The following is an 18,465-nucleotide window of genomic DNA, read 5'->3' as shown; positions in this document are numbered from 1 at the left end:
CTAAAATAGCCCACAAATGAGTCCGCTTCTACACTTGGTCCCCTCTGTCTCTTAATGTATCAATCACAGCAACTGCTTAGCAATCTAAGTTGAATCAAACACATCATTTTCCCACTCAGAACCATGCAATGGCTTCTACTGTCATCCAAATGAACAATCCAAGCCTTTACAGAGGCCAACAGGCTCTTCCCAATGTGACCACATCTCCATCTTCTCCTCTCGCTCACTCAGCTCCAACCACAGACCTCCTTGTGTTTTGAACACACAAGCAGGTAGCCACTTAAGGCCTCTGCTCTATTTCCTTTTAGAATCCACTTGGCTAACCTCCTCACTCACCTCTTTTAATTCCATTCAAATACCATCATCAGTAAAGTCTACTTCAACTATCTTCTTTAATACCCAACCTGTCCTCCACATACTAGCACTCCTGATCCCTTAGCCTGTTGTTTTTAAACATTATCATTTTATCACACTTTTATCGCACTGTATGATTTGCTTATTACAGTCATTGTCTGACTTCCTCAACTAGAAAGATAAGCTCCAGAAAGGCAGGGATATTTGTGAGCCTTGTTCACTGATGTATCCCAAGTACTTAAAATATGTCCTGCTACATAGTACTGTGTTTCCCCGAAAATAAGACCTAGCCGGACAATCAGCTCTAATGCATCTTTTGGAACAAAAATATAAGACCTGGTCTTATTTTCCTATAAGACCGAATCTATATAACATAACATAATATAATACAAATATAATACTCAGTCTTATTTTACTATAAGACCCGGTGTTATATAAGACCGGGTCTTATATTAATTTTTGCTCCAAAAGACGCATTAGAGCTGATTGTCCGGCTAGGTCTCATTTTCGGGGAAACACGGTGCTTAACAAATATTTGTTGAATGAATGCAGCAGTGTTTTTTTTCAAAGTGAGCTGTGACCAGGCTCACTACCTTACAAAAACAGAGAACACATCAGCAGCAGCCCTTTTACTGTAGCTGTACTGTCCTCGGTTTTCCCAGTGTGGTCGCGGCATACTGTATCATTGTCCCCACTACTTCCTCCTTCCACAACAGGACTGTTTCCAGGTCTCTGCCATGTGTCCTGCCTGCTTCCTGCAGGAACAGGTATACCCATGCCCCACTGACTCTAAGCTTGGTCTTGTGACCTACTTTGGTCAATAGAATGTGAGAAGTGACAGCGTGCTAGTTCTCAACAAACTTTATAAGGCTTTGTTTCCACTTGCATTCTTGTACTTCTGCCCTCCCCAAAGGGAACAAATTGCCCCAGATCATGCTGATCCCGAGTGCATCCCAGAATGAGAAAAGCAGTAGAGCAGATCTGAATTCAACCTACAGCTTTGGAACAAGCCCAGTCGAGGCCAGGAAAGCCTAGTGGAGGCAAAGCAAACTGCAGACCCATGAATGAGAAATCAATGTTTATTGTTGGAAGCTCTTGAAATTTAGAGCTTGTTTTATTATCACCTGGATTTTAGCACCTGGGTTTTTTGTTTTGTTTTTGCCATTCAGCAGCTGAGTGAACTTGGGACAGGTATCTTCTACAGTGGTTTAAAAACTGTACCTGCATCAAAACAGTATGGTATTGACAGAAAAACTGACACACAGATCAATGAAACAGAATAGAGCCCAGACATAAACTCATGCATATATTATGCTCAGTTAACTTACAACAGAGGAGCCAAGAATATACAATAGGGTAACGACAACCAATGCTGCAAGGAAAACTGGACAGCCACATGCAAAAGAATGAAACAGGCACTATCTTACAACACCTACAAAAATAAATTCAAAATGGATTAAAGATTCAAACGTAAGGCTGTCGTGGAGATTATACCGTAGCAATGGATACTAAATTACCGATTAAACTTTGAGGTAATTTGGTCCTCATCAATAGATAACTAATACACATTCTCTGAGGTGCAGTTTCTTAAATGGAAACTGTTAAATGGCAACTGATATGCACTTTATCAAGTTGTTTGAAGGACTAAGTGAGAATAGATGTTTTACTGGTTTATTTTTTTTATTTTTAAAATTTTTATTGGGGAACATTGTGTTTTTCCAGGACCCATCAGCTCCAAGGCAAGTTGTCCTTCAGTCTAGTTGTGGAGGGTGCAGCTCAGCTCCAAGTCTGACCCAAGTGGAGTATAAATATGACAGTTTTATTTTTCATTTGAAGCCTTCAGCCATGCTGTTCTTTTCCTTTCTCCTGTATGGTATTTAGACACATAACAGCTGGGTAAAAGGAAATGTGCTCTTAAATTTTTTGACAGTCATTGCCAGATAACAGCATTTGCCTTCCATATTCATTGAATCAACAAAAGGTCACTGCCACCAAACCAATGCCAACAGGTCCCCAATATGGCGTACATAAAAAGGAGACTTTAGTTAGTGCCCATGCTGGTCACTGATTGATTCATTTTTTATGCAAATGAGGAACTCAAATTTGCAGTTTGATTGATCCAAACAGCAATGTCCTGATTGGTCAGAATCACATCTGATTGGTTATGGAGCTACTGATTGGTCAATAAAGATGCAAATGAGGATATAGGTGCACAGCTCTGATTGGGCAGGGAAAATCTGAGTCCTATTGTTCGAATTTTGACGGTAAGAGCTTTCTCATAAGGGTAGACCCAGCCAGCAGGATCACAGTTGAAGAGCCTTGGCAGCCCAGTCTGTGGCTTTTCCCTGAAATGCAGCGTGCTTGAGAGGACTCTGAAAACAATGGCTGCTAGACTCTGGTTATGGATTTGGGCTAAAGGAGCCTTTTTTGGCAGGTATATTCTTCTCAGGGTCAACAGTTTTAATACACATAGTGAATATTTATTGAGTGTTTAGTCTGTCAGGAACCAAGCTTTATGTGGTTCACATTTTTAAATCCTCTCAAAAATCTTACGAAGTAGTTATACTATAATCCCTCTTACATGATCAAACTAAAGCACAGGAAGGTGAATACCTTGTCAAAATTTATACATCCAGTATTCAAAGCCAGCATTGGAAAAGGAGTGTCACGTAGGTGTCAGAGAGAAGCAGTAAGGCAGAACAGGTACACCATGCACGTACGGGTCATGGGGAACGGCAAACACACATTTATTGTAAAATGTCACCTGAGCTCTTTGGGATCTTTAGGAATTAAACACGGACACAGGTCCTTCAGACCTGCTGGCTACAGCAGCATGATTTATTCCATTGTTAGGAAGGTTTAGCAGCTACCTCAAAGACAGTAAGTAAGAGGGAAGGAACAGTAACCAGAAAGAACCAGAAAGGGGTAAAGAAACCAAAGGGAAAGCGGCAGCTTCAAAACCTCTTAGGTTTCCTCTTTGGATATGCCTGGACCACAGGTTTGTTCAAAACACATTTAGTGGGGACAGGGAGAAAAGTGTTTTCTAGTCTTAACCTACCCCCCAGGACCAGGCCAATGATCTGGAAAACTCGCATACAGAGAGGTTTAGACCAGGCCTGAGGGAGCACCATATGGGTCTTCTGATGGCAGATGAGGTTACAGTAGCGATTAAAACCTGTCCTGCATTCACTACACTGGTGAGGTCGCTCCCGTGTGGCTTCTTTGAGGCTCGATAAGAAAGTTATGCCGACAGAAGCTCCTGCAGCACAGGCTGCACCCAGAGGGTCTTTTTTTTTTTTTTTTTTTTTTTTTTAATTTCTTATAAATGCTTTGTACAAAATATAATCTTTTGGTATTTTCGTTTATTAAATAAACCATGAACATTTTATCCAGATAAGTTAAGGCGTCAGACACTGAAATACTAGAAAATTTAACCAAAACCAGATCACTAATAAAATTTACAACGTATTAAACTTTTTATACTCTGAAAACTAGGACTAATACCAAACCCCGTAAGACTTTCTCCAGTAAGCCTATTTCAATTTGTTTCCTCTGACAGGATACAAGACAAACACCCAGTTTGCTTGAGTTTTAAAAGGATATTTCCTTTGCCCCACTTGAATGACCAATAAAGACATAAGTCCAATTGGCAAAGTGAAAAGGGGGTAACAGAGGGTCTTTCTTCCAGTGGATCCTCCGATGCTGGATCAGACTGGCACTGACTAAAAGCCTTCCTGCACGCCTTCCAGTGGTGCTGCTTCCGTATACAGTGGTACCTTGGTTTTCGAACGTAATCTATTCTGGAAGACCATTCTGAGTTCTGACACGTTTGAAAGAACAGCTAGGCCTCAGGATCTTGCACCCAGTGGAAGCCATGTGACATGTTCAACTTCAGAGGCGTGTTCGAAAACCGAAGCACGTACTTCCGGGTTTATGGCGTTCGTAAACCGAAATGTTCATCAATGGAGACGTTCGAAAACCGAGGTACTACTGTATTGTGGATTCCTTGGTGGCTGAAAAGACCAGAACTCTGACCAAAGGCTTCCCCACACTCATTACATTCATAGGGTCTTTCTCCAGTGTGAATTCTTTGAAGTCGAATGAGACCTGTGTACCTCTTCCCACATCTGTCACATTTGCACTGCCTTTCTCCTAAGGGTTTCCCCAGTGCCCCTTTATCTGACTAATCTGTTCCCATGTCAGGGATCCTGGTGTGACATCTCCCAGGTCTGTCCATCAAATATTTCCCCATGTGGCTTCACTATCTCAGGACAGTCTTTCCATAGCACCAACTCTCTGTCCTCAGTCTTTGTCATTCCATCTGAAACCAAAAAGACGATGTGAACGTCAGTTGTTCCCTGAGCCTCTGGGAGGGTCACTGAGTGCACAGACACACACGTTGCTTCTAACCTGATGGAACCTGAGAGTAGGGAGGACGCTGGAAACAGAAGGGCCAGTGTGCTGACACCCTCCTCTAGGTTCTGAGGGAAGTTTGCCGTCTTTGGCAAAATGCAGCTCATATACCCAAATACGGATGGGGCCTGGAGAGAAATTCTGATGTGGGGAGGGAAGGTTCAGGATTAAGGTGGCTTTCCTGGAGATTTTTCCTTACAACTCCCTCCACCCTTTGTAGTAGGGAGCCTCAAAGTGACCCTTTCTAAGGAACGTCACCCACACATTCATTTGTGGAACTAGTGTCAAGCTTTCCACTATTCTAGGTGCTTTGGCCAGGACTTTATGATTTTCCATCCAGCACCAGGCCTCCGCTCTCGTGTTTCTCTCTTCCTGGAAAGCTGCCCCATCAGGCAACGGTGAGGCTCACTCTCTCCCTCCCTCCAAGGTTTAGCTTCACTCTCACTTTTTTAATTCTTCTATTTAGTACCTCAATCAATTTGCCTTATGCACAGCAAGCATAATCTGCCTTATCCTGTTCTACTTTTGCTTTATTCCACAGCACTTGCCACCTCTAACCCACTATATCATCTCCTTATTTTTGTGCTTATTCCTTGCCTCCCCTTTGCTACACTCTAACCTCCGCGATTGCAGGACATTTCTGTTTTATTTTCTGACAATCAGGCACATGGTAGTTGCTCAATATTTGTTGAATGAATAAAGAGGATTGACATCGATTCTACTACTGTGCCCTCAAATGACTGGCCCAGGGACTGGCATCTCAGGAAAGGCTGCCCCACAGGACTGGTCCACATTAGACAGTGTCCAACCAGCCCAATCAGACACTCTGCACCCGGAGCTGAAGATGAGAATGGACTTGAGCAGACCAAATCTATCTAAACACTAAATAGCGGCTGCAGTGGTAGCCTCAGGATGTTTGGGGTTCCCTAGTGATTCCCAACCTGCAGCCCAGAAAAGCCCTTGGAAAATAGCACCCTCCCCCCATGTTTTAACCAAAGTACATGGCTTTCTCCTATATATGAAACCCTATTGTCTCACACAACTCTCAGGACTCCTGTTATCAGACAATGGTTCTCCTCCCCTCTTAGCTGGGAGATGACAACAGGTTTGAAGAAGAGAAATGAGTCTGCAGAGAAGAAATGGGCCACAAGTGGGATGAGCACTTTTACCCAATCTTCTGTTTACATCAGGCAAACTATAAAAACAAAGAAATTTCACACTTGTTTATAATTACCATTTACATGGCCTCCCATAGCTCACAAAGCACTTCAAGTACATTATCAAACTAACTTACCACAAACCCACTGATGTCATTATCTTTTTAAAGAACTGGGTTTTTAAAAACATGCAAAAAAAAAAAAAAGAAAAGAAAGAATTAAAAAAGTAGCTAGAGGACTCTATACGTAGGAAAAAAACCTGGAAATACACAACAGTTTGACAACAATGATGACCGCTGGGCAGCTGGATTTGGAGAACTTTTTCTTTTTACTATACAAACATCTCAATTGGCACGAAGTTTAAGAGAAACTCAAACTCAGTGATATAAGCAAATTTTAATGTGGCTTGCCTAAAAAAGATTGAAGAGCTGAAATTTGGATTTGGTCCCTGAAATCTCAAACACTTACTATGTTGCTTTATAAAACTGGCTTTTCCTGAATGCGTCACTTACACCTGCATGACAATCCCATTGGAGGACTCTACGATCTGCACATGCCCTCTGGACACTGTTCCTTAGCCACAGCAGATGCTTAAAAAGCTTGTTGCGTGAATGATTGAGTAGACGGGTGGACACGTGGGTGCGTGAAACTGATGTGCCTCCTGGAATAAGGGGTTCTCAGCATTTTGAAGGAAGAAGAAAGGAGGAAGGCTGGAAAATGAAAAGTCCATGGACAGAGGAAAAAGAAACAAAGGGACTGGAAAGATGCTCATAAAGGAGGAAAATAAAAAGAAGGAATTGTAATCTGATGAGATCATGGGAGCCAGAGGAAGGTCTGCAGGGTGCACAGAATTTACTCAACAAATATATTTTGAATTTAAGTCAGAGATAAGTTCCGAGAGACAGAAATCCGTGATGACTGTATGACTGCTAGGTTAGGTGAATAAACAGAGCCAGGAGGCAAAATGGCAAGGGACATTGTGGTTTTGATACATACGGAAATATGTGAAAATGAAAACGACAGAACTCCACTGCAGACTGTCAGAGGTGAACAAAAACAGTAAGAGGCTGTGATGTTACGGAGCCAAGTGCTGGGGGGAAAGCGAGAAGGAGAAGGCAGCAGATGTGGCCCCAAGTGCCACACCCACTTTTACCCAGTACTGCCACTGCCAAATCTGATTCCACCGACTCTCGGCCAGTCTGCCACCCACGGAGCCTCTCTCACACCTTTCTACAAATGTAAACCACACCTGGCAAAGGTGGCTGGTAAGTTCTATGAGACCAGCTAGCATACATCACGGATAATACGTGCCAAGTGCTTTTCATCAATCGTTTGCATTCAGCGCTAACAACCTCCCGAGGTCCATACTCGTTATAGACTGAACTGTGTCATTCTCCATCCCCGATAAATTTCTAGGTTGGAGCCCCAACTGTATTCACGGAGGACCTTTAGGGAGGTAATTAAGGGGGCCCTAACCCGACAGGCCTGGTGTCCTTATAAGAGGAGGAGACACCAGAGCGTGCTCTCTCTGTATACGTGCACAGAAGACCACCCATGTGAGAGCACAGCAAGAAGGCAGCTGCCCACACTCCAGGAGACCTCTCACCAGAAACCAACTCTGACACCACCTGCAGAACTGTAAGGAAATGAACTTCTGTTATTTAAGCCGCCCAGTCTGTGATACAGTTATGGCAGCCACAGCTGACTAAGACAGTATCCTCGACCTCTTTTTGCAGATAAGTGGTTCAGTAACCTACCCAAGTACAAGCAACTTCCAAAAGGCAAAGCCACTGTCAGAACTTGAAGCCCATTCGCTAGAGCTGATCTCCACAGTGATTCCTGAAAGTCTTCCTAATGTACCACGTGCCAGACGGCCAGAGCTTCCAGGATGGCAATGCAGGGGACGACTACATGTAGGGGAAGGGGACAAAGACGAGCACACTAGGCCCTCAGAAGCACTGGACGTTGCTGCCAACTTCTGATCCCCTAGTGCCCCAACTCCAGGTTTTCTGTTTGTTTTTGCTTGACAAAGTGGGATATGTTCAACACAAGGTAAACCCTGTCCCTTACCTGTCTCTCTAATAGGGTGGGTCTCCTGAGAGGGTCACAGGTGACATGGGGCTCCTTAGGCTGGGAGTGAAGTCTCAGTGACATAGATCCTCCCAGAGGCACTGTCTCTTTAGAGAGGACTTCTTGTCAGCATCTGCAGCTTACTATTTGGAAACAAAGACACAAAATTTGACTTCTGAAGACAGAACTGCCTGAGGAAACACTTCGTAGAAAGAAGGAAGCAGGGTCTTATTTTATCACCAAAATTAAGGAGGTAAAAAAAGCAGAAGGTACAAGGGTCCCTGGTGACCCACATGTACTTTCCCCTGGCAAATCTCCCTCCCTACCTCATGGTGGGGTTTATCGAACTCCTCCAGGTCCTTCAGCAAAATCACAGCTTCGACCGCACTCTCTGGACAGTGTTCCTGCACCCACCCTGCAGCTCCCCAGGACTCAAGGACATAAATGCTCCAGCACCAGCAGCTTCAGAGTCTGCTCTTTCGTGCTCACAAGGGCCTCAAGCACTGGTAGCAAAGTTCCTGGCGTCAGTTAAAAACCTCCCTCGGTGTAGGGTCTCCTGGTACTAGAGTCGGCAATAGGGCCTTTGGAGGGTTTCCCTTGCTGTGGATTTCTGCATTTGTCTGGATTCCTGCATTTGTTGGAAACTTTCTCCCTCCAATTTAACTCCAGGACGCCGCGTCTCGTTTCCCTTCCTCAACCGGTCCCTCTAGGACTCTGCATCTCGTTTCCCATGTTCGGCCGCGTTAGGATTCCGCGCGTTGTCAAATCTGGTCTCTCGAGGGTTCCGCCCCTCATTTTGCCCGCCCCAGTCTAGGATTCCACCACTCGTTTCTCACTCCGCCGCCCCCTCCCTCAACTCGCCACTCTAGGATGCTGCGTCTCGTTTGTCCCCCATCGCCGAACGCTCTAGGATTCCGCGTCTCGATTCCCATGTCGACCTCCTTTAGAGTTCCGTGTATCCTGTCAAATCGGACGGCTCGAGGGTTCAGCCACTGATTTCCCCGTTCCCAGTCGTTCTAGGATTCTGAGTCTCGTTTACCATGTCCGGCCGCTTTTGGGTTCCACCTCTCCTTTGCCAAAATCAGCCGACTGGGGTTCCGTATTTCGTTCCCCAAGACCTGCCTCTCTAGGACTCTGCCTCTCGTTCCCCACTGTTGGTTGTTCTAGGGTCGCGCGTCTCGTTTCCCATATCCGTCGCTTTAGAGTTCCGTGTCTCTTTTGTCAAATACAGCTGCTAGAAGGTTCCGTTTCTCATTCATACCCCACCCCCGCCACGCTAGGATACGGCCTCTCGTTTCCGGGACCGACGGTCGCTCTAGGACTCCCGTCTCCTTCTCCATGGTCAACCGCTCTAGGACTACGTATATCTTTTCCAGCCGCTCTAGAATGCTTTGTCTCGTTCCTCCCGCCCCCAACCCCCGCCAGCCCTTCTAGGATTCCGCACGTCGATTGCCATGTCCGCCCGTTTTAAGGTTCCGTGTTACTTTCGTCAAAGCCGACCTGTCGAGAGTTCCCCCTCACATTTTACCCGCCATTCGCTTCCCAACCCCTGCCGGCCAGTTTGATGTATCCGGCGGTGCTAGGGTTCCGCCTCTCTTTTGTGAAGTACAGCCGACTAGGGTTCTGCATCTCGCTTTCCTAGTCGAGCCGCTCTAAGACTCTACATCGTTCCCCACCGATCATCGTTCTAGGGTCCTTCATATCGATTCCAACTGTCATCCGCTCTAGCACATCACGTCTCGTTTACCCGTCGCTATAGGACGGAACGTCCCGCTTCCCAAGTCCGATTGCTTTAGGCTTCCGCCTCTTGTTCGCCAAATCCAGCCAGCTAAACTTCCGCATCTCATTTCCCAAGTCCGACCGCTCTAGCACTTGGCTTCTTCCCCGCCCCCCCACACCTTTCTAGGATGACACGTCTCGTTCATCTCCCCCAGCTGGCCCCTCTAGGACACCGATTCTCGCTTTCCCTTGTCCGTTCGCTTTAGGGTTCCGTGTCTCCTCTGTGAACCAGGGTCGCTCGAGGGTTCCGCCTGTTATTTTAGCCCCCTTTCGGCCGCTCTAGGACTCCACCCCTCGTTTCAACCCCGGCCCGGCCCCTCCCTCAAAATCACGCCGGCCTCTCTAGAACGCCGCGTCTAGTTACCCTACTCCACCGCTGGCCGCTCTTGGACTGTTTCATTTGCCGAACCCCCCCACCCCACCAGCTGTCGTTCTGGGACTCTGTCTCGTTTCCCATGTCCGGCCCCTCTAGGACTCCGCGTCTCGTTTCCCATGTCCAGTCACTTTAGGGTTCCGCGTGTCCTTTGTCAAATCCGGCGTCTCGTTTCACCCCCGCCCGGTTCACTCTAGGACCCGCTTCTCGTTCTCCTCCCCCCCGCCTCCCCGCATCTCCAAGGCCCCAATTCCCGGTCGTTAAAGGATGCCTCCGGTTTCCCCACCCCGCCGATCTCTCTAGCACACCACATCTCGTGTGCAATGTCCGGTCGATTTAGGGTTTCACGTCTCGTTCCCCCGCCCACCACTACCACCACTGCGGGTCGCTCCAGGATGCCGCGTCTCCTTTTCCCACCGCCCGCACTTGCCTCACCTTGGAATTAACCCCCCATTTTCTGGGCATTCAGTTCAACAAGTGAATCGCAGAATCAGAATTCCACGTTCTGTGTGTGTGTGGCGGGGTCCCCATACACATTTTAAAGTGAAAACAGATGAAGCATAGGCCATTACCTATTGAAAATGCTTATTATAAAAATACCTGTTTTTCTTTTGAACCTCATACAAGGCCAAAATTAATAAAGATTAAATTCCATCCTCTCCCTCCTTAGTCTCATCTTACTTCCCTAAAGTAGCCACTGTCACCGTTAGCTTGGAATTTGTATGTATAATTCTTATTTCTCTAGAGATACGGGGTTGGTAGGGAGATAGACAGGCACTAAGCTATTTTATATTTAGTTTTTTCATCACTTATTTTAATATTTTCACTTCATATCTTAGACATCTTTATTGGTCATGTAGGTCCATCCCATTTAGTGGCATCGAGCACGATTTATTTCTCCTGACCCCTACATATTGATACTTATTTCTCTTCGTTCCTTCTCCTTCCCCCCTTTTCTCCTTTCCTTCCTTCCATTCTTTGTTTTATGCCAACCAGAATGGTGATATCACATAGATTAAACTATGTTTTGTTTTAACAGAACCTCATTTCTTACAGCAGTAAGACAGTACCTTGTATGTTACTGAAGGTTAAGTGATGTGTTCTAACTTCCAAACTAGCCCTGTAAATTTTGTTTTCCTCAACCTAGCCATCTGAAGGCCATTTGTAAATTGAAGCTTCATCCAAATATCTGGTAAGTGTGTAATCATTAAGAGCAGCAACACGAAGAAAATTTGCTCAAAATCCTGATCACTTTCTCCAACATTCCTCAATTGCAAAACCTTTATTACAAACTTTTCTAACAAAGTATATAATGGAAGTAAAAGCTCAACTTCTCTTGCACTTGAATCAACTGTTTAAATGTTATGTCTTCCATTTCGTATTCGTATGAAATGCCCAAATGTCTCACTGACAATTGATGAGGCTAACTGGTTTTGTGTGTGCTTGTGAAATAGGCCAACTATAGGACTCAGGTGAGTTGCACTCTCTGGTCAAGTGGACAGCCCTATGGTTAAACAGCTCTGAAAAAGACCGGCTCCCACTTGTCTGTTTGGAAGACTCACCTAGAGCAATACTGGGATAGAGGGATTCTTTTAAACTTAGAAGTGGGAATCTCTACTGAAAATATTTATGCCACTCAGCACAGACAAGAAGAAATGCTGACTACAAGAGTAACTAAAAGATTGAGGATTACCTGCATCTGAAAATACGCACACTGGGATACTGACTCAGCTGTGGGTTATGTCATGAGCTTGGAAGAAGAGAGGAGGAGGAAGAAAAAGATTCCAAAGATTGGTAGCAAAAAGATTGAGGGAACTAGTTGATATGTGAAAAGACCCAAATTAAAAATATTTGTGTCCTGTGTGAATCTTCACCAACGCACTGTCTAAGAGGGTTTCAATAAGCAAGTGGACAAGCTGATCAGCCCTACAGATTGTCAGCAACTCTTTGTCAGCTATCTCAGCTTTTGAACACAGTGATCAAGGCTACCACGATGACATGCATACAGTCAAAAAAAGAATCGTTTTTTTCCACCGAGACTAATTCAGAGACCACCATTGTTAAGGGTCCAATTTGCAATAGCCCACACCAATCCTAAACCCTAGATATGATGAACTACCCAGTGTAAAAAACCGGTCACCTAGCAGCAAGTTTGTTACATCAGACTATGATGGAGATCAAAACTTGACTTAAAAGCAACAGACACTTTTTGGGACTTGGTGGCTTTCCACGCCTGCCATGCTAGTCAGTACCCACTTGATGAAAGTCCTAGTCACACCAGCCCCAATTTAGTTGGACGCTGAAATGATTTTTTACCCCTAATCTCTACTTCAACCATGTTGCTATGACTCCTTTCCTGTCCTTTAATGATACCTTAGGCAGATCCCACAGCTTTTTGTATTAAAGGCCGCATTCAGTTTATTTTTAATTTAAAAATTTATTATCTATTGAATAAGTTATATAGCCATAGATTCAAAATACAAAAAAATACAAACAGGCATACATTTAAAACTCTCCGATTTCTCTCTTCTGTTGGGTTTGATGATACTGCAGTTCCATAGGAAACTGTGCTTATTTTTTAGAGATGGGTACTGCAGTATTCAAGGGTGGTATGTCATGTCTATAATTTACTTTAAAATACTTCAGCAAAGAGAGACCACTACAATCAAGATGTCTGTTTCCAGCACCCCCCAATCTGCCCCCTTGCCCCTTTTTACTCAGTCTTCCTTCCATTCCCAACCCGACAATCACTGATCTTCCACTCATACCATATTTTTTTTGCCTTTTCCAGGATGGACTCATACAGCAAAAGCATTTGGGTCTGTTTTCTGGCCCTCTGCTGTCAAATATAATTGCTTTCTTTTGTTAAGACAAAAGAAAACAAATATAAAACATATTTTCCACTGTCTTAATGGCCAGAAAACTTCAAATCAACTTCAGTGCTACACTGTATTAATCTGAGAGTAAGAGAATTCACTATCTGTAGTAGGTGGAATGGTGGCCCCTCACGCAGAATTAAAGCCACAGCAACAAGCACCCCATGGCTGCTGGGAAGAATCTGGTATCCCCGGCCGCAGGCATAGCACCACCAAAGACAATGGAAAGGACAATTATGTACTGGACACAGAAGCAAAGGAGCCAACCTGAGAGGCCTGAAGACTCCGCATTACTCATGGGTTCCGATCTGTGAACTCACCTACTTGCTACAATTTATTTGCACCTCCCAGTCAATACTTGGGGCCCTTTTACAGCCCCCCAAAAATGTGAACTGACACACACTTCCAGCTGAGATCAAACATGACACTCTGTCTCGTTTCAGCTCTCCTACTGTAAATAAGTGTCTTCTTTGTGGCCTAATCATTGCCACATTTCCCATGGGTGACTGTGCTATCTGAAATGCCCCCACGTGTAGTGCTATGTGCTGTCTAGTATCCCTAAGCATGAGGGGCTGTTGGGAGGGCCTCCCAGAGAAAACACTTGTGCGGTAAGCTTCACTCACCAGTCGTGGTGCTGCTGGCCAAGTTCAGTATGAATGAACAAACAACAGGGTGCCTCCAAGGGAAGGAAGAGGAATTCACTGCCTTGTGTGTATGTGAGGCTGCTCCAGGGAGTGCAAGACAGTGTGTGGAAAAGGGCTGAAGCTGCACGTTCCTGAGATGATCACCAATAAACAAACAAACAAACAAACAAACAAAAAATCCAGCACAACAGACAGCAGTGTTGTAAGGCTGAAAGCCTCGTTCACCAGGATCAGGAGAATGTGGAACCCTCTTTGGCTAGTGCTGGCTGGTGGCTCACACATCAACACAGTGGGACATGTGAAACGTGCGGGCTGCGGCAGGATTTCAAAATACCTTCTCAACGTTACATGAGGGAAAGGTTCCATGGAAGTGCTGGTTTCCAACGCTGAGACTGGCTTATTTTATGAAGACGTTGTCAGATGAACCTACATAATGCAAATTATATTTCAACTGGTGAAAAAAAATGTTGTAACCAGAATTCCACAGGAATCTAACCCTGTTTCCTCTAGGAGCAATAGGTCAGTATTCATTAATTTGCAAATTTACAGAACATAACTGCTATGAATAACAAGAATCACCTGTATATTACCCAAACCAGACCCATGAGAAGGGCACAGGGTCCAAATGGGAAATGACTTCTTTTGAGCAAAGGAACTGGCAACCCTCAGAAACTACTCCTCCTCCACGGAACGAGTAGTGAACGGCCAGCACAGACTTGGAATCTCCAAGTCTCAAAAATGCAGGAGGTGTGGGAGAAGGCTGATCTTAAGACGGGTCAGTGGAGAGGGGGGCCTGGAGCTAAGGCAACAGAATGTCTTCCAGACAAGTATGCGGCTTATCACCACTGCTTTTTACCATGGTACTAGAGGTCATCTAGTACAGTAAAGCAAGAAAAAAACACAAGGATCGGAAGGAAAATATAAAAGTCATGATTTGCAATTATGTTGTATGTAAAAAAGAATGAACATATAAATTATTAGAATGCTTGAAAATCAATATATAAAAATCAATTGTAAGTCTCTGTTAACAGAAAGTGAAATTGATAAAAAAAATGATCCTGGGGGCCAGCCAGGTGGCTCAGGCGGTTAGAGCTCCATGCTCCTAACTCCGAAGGCTGCCGGTTCGATTCCCACATGGGCCAGTGAACTCTCAACCATGAGGTTGCCAGTTCAATTCTTCGCTCCGCCCCCTGCAACTAAAGATTGAACACGGCCCCTTGAACTGAGCTGCCTCCCACATGGCTCAGTTGGTTGGAGTGCGTCCTCTCAACCGCAAGGTTGCGGGTTCGACACCCGCAGGGGATGGTGGGCAGCGCTCCCTGCAACTAACAACAGCAACTGGACCTGGAAAGGACAACAACTTGACTTGGAAAAAAGTCCTGGAAATACACACTGTTCCCCAAAAAGTACTGTTAAAAAAAAAAAAAAAAGATCTAAATAACATAGCAATTATTATTAAAAAAAAAAAACGATGCTACTAACAACTGCATGGAAAAAATATTAAACGTCTAGGAATAAATCTAACAAAGATGTTCAAGGCCTCTGCATAAAAAACCTTAAAAGATTACTGGGAAAAACGAAATGAGACTCTAAAGAAATGGACCCATATCCATGAATTGGAAGACTCATGTAAAGACATTGATTCTCTGAGATTAATCTATGGATTCAATACAAGCACGTTCTGGGAAGGAAGAGGGTAGAAAACGATAGTTAATTCTCAAGTTTACATGCAAAGGGCCAAGAACAGCCAAGACTCTTTGAAGCAGGACAGCAAGGCAGCAAGAGCTCATCTGCCAGGTGACGCAGTGGTCAGTTAACAGGCAACAATGAAAGTCACAGCCAAGTCTTTAATCACTCACTGCAACAGCGTCAACGAGGGGCTCAACAGGACAAGAGCCGGCTCGGGCAGTACTCTGTTCTCGCCCCAGGGACTGTGCCAGGCGGGCCAGGCGAATCAGGTGTCCCACTGCCAGGGGAGCACCAAACAATAGGCTCAGCTCATTTTATCGACCCGGAGCCAGGAGGGGGAGGTGGCGGAAAGGCGAGGGGTGGAAAAGTACCCAGAGTGAAGAAAAGTATCTTCAGGTTTCCCCTACCCCGAGTAGGGTGTCTGGGCAAGGCCCCCAATAAAAAGGACTCTAAAAGGAAATGTGGCTAGGAAGGCGGACATGCCTGAGAGATGCTGGCCAGGCTGCCTGAGCTCTTCAGAGACCACTCGCGCTGACTGGGCCTCAAGTCCAGCACAGAGGACGGCTGAGGGTAGAGCCTTTGTAATTGCCTATGGTCAGGTCTGAAAAGTCACAGAAATCTGAAGCTGGACTCCTCGGGGATGATTCCTTCCACCGAAAACCTGAATGCAAGGTGACAACACAGTAACTAGGACTATGTGGTACTGATGCAGGACAGCCACAGACCGATGTGACGCACACAGGAACCAGGAACAGACCCACGCAGCCGTGGACAATGAGCGTATGGCAGGTGAGCCCTGCAGAAGTGGGGAGGAGAAGGTCACTCCTGCCGCACTCAGGGAGACTGGGTGTCCACAGGAGAAGAGAGGAACTGGACCCAACCTCACTCATGTACAAAATCCAATTTCAAGTGGATTAGAGAGAAATGGAAAAGCAAAATTATACAACTTTTTAAATGAAACAGATGATCTTCCTGATTTCAAGGAATAGAAAGAATTCTTCAAAAGACAAAACAAAAAGACACCCACAGAAGAGAAAGACAAGCTGGACTATACTAAAGTGAAAAGCTAATGCTCATCAAAAGACACCATGAAGAGAACAAAGGCAAGCTGCAGAGCTGGGGAGAGTATTTCATTCTCCATGAAAAGGGCTCATGCCAAGAGTATGCAAATGACTCCGCAGCTAGGAGCCTTCCAGAGACAGCACAGCATCAACCTACCCTGCCCGAGGTGGGGCCTCATCTCTCAAGAGGACCAAGGGCATACACAGCACTAGGAAGTGTCCTGGGTGACAGTGGCCAGGGCCCTGCCATGCGGGCACACCCAGCAAGACAAGCAGGAATGCAAAAGGCCCAGGAAGGACTGTGCCAACAGCGTGTGCCGAGCCAGAATGCCTGCGTCTCACTGCAGCGTTCGCGCAGCTAACACTCACCCTGGCCAGACAAGGGCCTCCCACCTCCTAGAGCAGAAAACAAGCATTCCCGGGTCTGGCTCTGTGCGCCCGCCCCAGGCTCACTGTCCCTACTTCCAGAATGCAAGCGATCTTCCTTCCTCCCAGGCGCATTGTGCTTTGTCAACATGCTCTTCCCACAGTGTCTTCCTTCAAGCCTTTCACTTTTCCTCCACAACCTTTCCAACCCTCATGAACACTTGTCACACCTTCGGCACAAAGCCAGTGCTTTTATCACTGTGACTACTGTTCTCGCTATGCCCTTTGCCCTGCCTTCAGTCGGCTGGAAGCTCCTGGAGAGCAGGGTGCTTTTCTCACTTATCTTCTATTCCTCATACCTGGCATGAGGCCGACTCAGACAAGTGACCACGAACATCTGACTTTGAGCTCACAAGGGTAAGTATGTTGCCTGTGTCCCAAGCTCCTAACACTAACACTAAATTCTTCAGCAAAGAAAATTGTTTTTCCAGAGTGTCTGCTCCTTCAAAGTCTTCAGAATACTCACCAGTTTCTGCTTCCGACCCAGTTGTGCGGTTGGGGAGTGACATGGCATCACGTCAGTGCTGACACCCGAGGGCTGTTTGTTCTCCACCTAGAAGACTGTCTGCAAACCTCCATCCTAGAAACAAACCAAGACAGCTGGGGCTAAAGAGGTAAACGGTGACAGCACAGACGCTAAGCACACAGAAACGGGTGAGGGAAGTCTGCCAGGCAGAGCAAGGAAAACCCGATCTCCTTCAGGTGCCCAAAGCAGGAAGAAGGGTGGAGGCATTCACATTTTCAACCCACCACAGCAAAGGGCACTTCCGCTGCTTTCTGAGGCCTTCGCTCCTGCCTACAAGTATGCACCTTTGTTTCCAGACAGGCCCTGGGCCCCGCATGAGGTCCTAGCCCCTCACCTGGTGCTGCGGAACCATGACCTTCTCTGCCTTCAGCCCCACGTGCAGGCCTGGTTACTCGGGCACAGTGGGAAACAGACAGGACAGTGCTTTTCCATGCGCATCTGTGGCCTCGGTGCCTGCAGCACAAGCTGGCTCCGAGCTTCTTGGAATCATGTGTCTCATGACTCACGTGCCTGAAGTGCCGCTGAAGACTCGCGGAAACGGCATCCCTTGGCAACAGAGTTCTACTCTGAGGAACAAACACCATTTCACCTTCCCAGGCAGTCTTCCCTCATACCTGTGCAGTGTAGACTGACGCAATCTGTCAGAATCTGACCTGACTGTTAGGCCTGTTACCTTAGTGAGAAAACACCATTAATACAGAAAAATAGTAAAAGTGATGTTAAAATCCAGATCTCTTTCCTGAGTTTCATATGTGCATATACGGGGTTTTGGTTTTAGTCCTGGGCACAGGGTTAGGAAGTTAGGGTACAGTCTGGTGAACAGCTCTACTGGCATTTCCAGACATAGCAGGCATTTCATTTTCCAAGGTGAACTGATTAACTTCCTACCACCTCCCAAATTTGGGCTCGCCTGGTTGATATGAGGTATCAAGCTTCACATGGTTTCCTTGGAAATTATCCTAAAACCAACGCAAACCCCGACTGCACAATAGTTCCCCATGCCTGTCCCATTCGCATCCCTCTGAGTCTCTGCCACACCACACTTTGAGAAACACTAAATGCAAGTGTTACAAGCCCCTGACACTGACGTTTTCTGG

At 45.9% G+C, this 18,465-nt stretch overlaps 1 long non-coding RNA gene and 1 other non-coding gene across 3 annotated transcripts; both read right to left on the bottom strand.

Annotated features, from left to right (window-relative positions):
• Positions 1–1,484: 1,484 nt before the first annotated feature.
• LOC117015353 (uncharacterized) lies at positions 1,485–9,340 on the bottom strand. 2 transcript variants are annotated; one of them, XR_004421699.1, is made up of 3 exons: positions 8,321–9,340; positions 7,995–8,137; positions 1,485–2,246 (listed from the first exon to the last, which is right to left on the bottom strand). It is a non-coding gene; the product is annotated as an uncharacterized LOC117015353 (long non-coding RNA). The 2 variants fall into 2 exon arrangements; XR_004421698.1 differs by lacking the exon at positions 1,485–2,246 and adding an exon at positions 4,546–4,675 and having other exon boundaries at positions 8,321–9,336.
• LOC117015513 (small nucleolar RNA SNORA27) lies at positions 3,896–4,022 on the bottom strand. Its single transcript, XR_004421745.1, has one exon. It is a non-coding gene; the product is annotated as a small nucleolar RNA SNORA27 (small nucleolar RNA).
• Positions 9,341–18,465: the final 9,125 nt, after the last annotated feature.

The sequence above is a fragment of the Rhinolophus ferrumequinum genome, chromosome 22, assembly GCF_004115265.2.
Source record: "Rhinolophus ferrumequinum isolate MPI-CBG mRhiFer1 chromosome 22, mRhiFer1_v1.p, whole genome shotgun sequence".
NCBI lineage: Eukaryota > Metazoa > Chordata > Mammalia > Chiroptera > Rhinolophidae > Rhinolophus > Rhinolophus ferrumequinum.
This window is presented reverse-complemented; position numbering and strand designations above follow the sequence as displayed.